Source organism: Uloborus diversus, chromosome 3 (assembly GCF_026930045.1).
Source record: "Uloborus diversus isolate 005 chromosome 3, Udiv.v.3.1, whole genome shotgun sequence".
NCBI lineage: Eukaryota > Metazoa > Arthropoda > Arachnida > Araneae > Uloboridae > Uloborus > Uloborus diversus.
In genome coordinates, this window is record NC_072733.1 from 112,001,399 (window position 1) to 112,005,387 (window position 3,989).

Genomic DNA, 3,989 nt, shown 5'->3' on the forward strand with positions numbered 1-3,989 from the left:
AAACGTTTCCGAAATAATAAGAATCCTTCATCCAATAGCGAACTCCTTGTTATTCAGAAAGCTTTTTGTTATTTCAAAAAATCTAGAAGCGGAATTGCTGACGCAATGCTTCGAAACGTATTTTATCCTTCCAACACGGGCGCCAGTGAGTCGGAAATAACGAGAACTTATTTTTTCCTTATCATATGGTTGCTGCAGTCAGCAACTGTTTAGCATTGGATTTTTTGTTATTTCATGTCTAGAGAGTAGTAAATTGTGTCGAAACTAATTTTACGCCTTTGCATTTTGGGCTGCCCTTGATTTTTTAGACGATGTACGCAGCTATAAAGTTAGTTAATAACGATTTGCTTCTTTACAATTTCCAGTACGACAATGATTAGATATATATTGGGTGTTCAAGCGTGAATGGTTTCAACACCCGTGTTTATACTTAATGAAACGAAACCCTTTGGATTACTTATCCAGTTATAATGGAGGTACTTAGATTTTCTTCCGCTCATGTTCACTTGTAAGTATTAATGAATATTTTAAAACATGTTGTTATATACATTTATATTGTTGTTGATTTGCATTTGATGAGGCTCCAATTGTAACTGTTTTTGGGTTTATCGAATTAATTTAAAGTTATCCTACATACTTATTTGCGCAGTATAATATTTGTTGTAACCAATTGAGACTGATTATTCGCGCAAAAGAAATAAGATTTATATTTGAAAAGCAATCACAGAAAAGTTATTTCGAAATACTTGGATATACATACATTGGTTCAACAAATAAAAAATCGTTTAATTCATTAAAAAATGGTGATGCAAATGTTTTCTAGTATTGTAATATGCTTCACAAAAAAGTGTGTGTGTGTGTGTGTGTGTGTGTGTGTGTGTGCCAGTATTATTTATCTTTTTTATTATAATTTATTCATTCATTTAAAAATATTTATAACATTAGAAAATGACCCAGTTATCTATTAGTAAGCAACATAGTTATGCAATTAATTCATGTGCTTATTCATTTTGTTTAATGTGGTTGACAATAAAATATCCTTGACATTAGTTGTTTGGTAAATAACATTTCCTTCGTGGATATACTAGTTTAATGTAGGAGAGTCTGAAGAATAAGTCAGTGGCAAAAATGGAACAGCTGCATTTACATGCCGAAATAAAAAGTAATATTATTTCTTGTCATTGTTTTAAAAGTGATCATATTTTAAATACTATGTCATTAATGTACAATGTACATATGGCGAGAACGCGAGGACGTTCACCACGCAGACTGCCAATGACATTTTCAGGGGGTTGCTTTTCTTAAGGGGGGAGGCGCTTTATAGCATTTTATGGGTGCACCATCACTCTTATGGTGTGGGAGGGGGGACTCTCGTATATATTAAATGGAATAATCATGCAATAGAATTCAATGTTTTAATAAATAAAATATGTAACGCATTTTGCGCACATTGTAAAAATAAAATCAGTAACCTATTTTGATTAAGGCTGTTGTCCCAAGAGATTGGCACCAAGGGAAAATTAATCTACTCAAGTAATGAAAATCAACAGCAAATAGTCTCCCGATCTTTGTTGCATACGACGGGATTTTCAGTCTAGAATCGATTGAGATAATATTGTAGAAAAATTTTGCGTTTTTATAATTTAAATTAATTTTAAATGAAAATCTCGCTTGGCGACGGTTTCAGAATAGCAACCATACACGCACTAAAAAGTGAGCAACTTTGCGTCCTACTACAAATCCCGTAATAATATTTGGGGAAAAAACAGTTATCGATGATTCATAAGACTTTGAGGGTCTTAATGATAATTTTTAAATTTCATTTTCATCAATTTTTATATTTTAAAGTGTGGATGTTTTAAAAAACTTGTTCAATCTCCGGACATTTAGTTTCAATTTTCTCATGCAGGTGTCGCTGAAGTAAGAAATCTGAAAAATAGCGCTCTCTTGCTCTTTTCCTAAATTACTACCATAAATCACTTAAGCTTTTCCCCCCTTTTTCCCAACGCGAGCCACTTGCGAGCTCCGCCTTTCTTTAAAGTCTGATAACGATGTTTCCCGAGGGCCCAGGGAATCGACTCCCCATCGGTGGTTGAATGCGTTCCTTTTGCTAATTTCAGCTTTTCACTGAGGCATTTCGCAATTTTTAATTTTGTCGGTCTGTATTTTGTTATTGTGAATGCCATTCATTAATAAAATGAAAAAAAATAAAAGCGATTTTTTGCCATTTTGAAACGAAAAGCATTTATATATGTTTTTTTTATTTATGAGATAAATGATAAATCATAGTGCGTTTAACTATATGTGAGCAAAAATTTTAAATTTATCTAAACTTGTCACGTTTGCTGTATTGTAGAGTTTGGTTTGAAGTTACCGGTTTAACGATTGCTTCGGTTTAGTCACTTAATAAAGGGATTTCTTCTCAGGAAAAAGCAGGCGCCATCAAATTATATGTCTTGTTCGATCAACACTCAGAATAATTTCTGAAATTTCAACTTTTTATCATAGTTTTCCTAAACATTCTTGACTTAATATCTCAATGAGAAAAAGTATATGATTTAGACAAACACAAACATCGTATATGAGCAATAAAAGAGAAAAACGAAAGAGGAAAAAATGTGCAGACCAACTCCAAGAATCTTTCCTGTTTTGAAAGTTTTAGGGTTGTGACTATTTTTCAAGAAAATGAGGAATCTCCTTTCAATAATGGTTTGGATAAGAATTTAATACTGTTAAATTTATTCTTGTCTTCCTTTTCATTTTCTTTTTGATTTTCCCTCATGGAAATTGATCATTAATTTAATTTCTTTAACATTTATGACTCCTTTTTGTTCAGTATTTCCGTAATAAATACCTACTCAGCGCATAACAGTAAATTTTAGTGGGGGGGGGGGCTTCTCCTAGGTAGTCAAAACTTACAAGAGACTAAAAAGTCATCTGCAATGGTACGGAAAGGCTTGGAGAAAGTAATTTATTTCTGCGATCGAGGCATTTTTATCTGAAGTTATTACCTTCAAATTAAATCAATGAAATACAGATTACTTTGTTCCAGGAAGATTTCCCTTAACTGGAATTGATAATTAAATAATACTCGAAATTCATTCTCTTAGAAACGGTTCACTGGATATAAAGTAAATATAAAATCAGAAACATGATTCACTTATTATTGACAATTTTTTACATGCAATTTGATGACTAATGATATAATGAAAAATGTGGCGGTGACTATAAATAAACATTTATACACGAAATAAACGGCTTCATTTTGTTGATGAGCGCCTCAAATGGATTGTACACGAAGAGCTCTGCAGTTTATGCACTCAATATGCATCACAGCTCACAAGATAAATATATACATATCATACAAAGCGAAAATGTTTCACTCAACTGGAATTGATTATTAAATATTTCTCGAAATTCATTTTCTTCAATAAGGAAACGGTTCATCCGTTATAAAGTAAATATAAAATCAGAAACATAATCAACTTAATATTGACATTTTTTTACATGCAATTTGATAACTAATGATAATGAATAAAGTTGCGGTGATTATAAATAAATATTCATACTCGAAATAAATTGCTACATTTTGCTAAGGCGCGCCTCAAATCGATTGTACATAAGGAACTCTGCAGTTTATGCAGTCAATATGCATCACAGCTCACAAGATGAATATATACATATCATTACAAAGCGGAAAATGTTTCACTCAACTGGAATTGGTAGTTAAATAATTCTCGAAATTCATTCTCTTAAAAACGGTTCATTGGATATAAAGTTAATATAAAATCAGAAACATAATTCACTTTTTATTGACAATTTTTTACATGCAATTTGATGACTAATGATATAATGAAAAATGTGGCGGTAACTATAAATAAACATTCATACACGAAATAAACGGCTACATTTTGTTGATGAGCGCCTCAGAGGGATTGTACACGAGGAACTCTGCAGTTTATGCAGCAAGTTACCTTTTTGAATCTTCG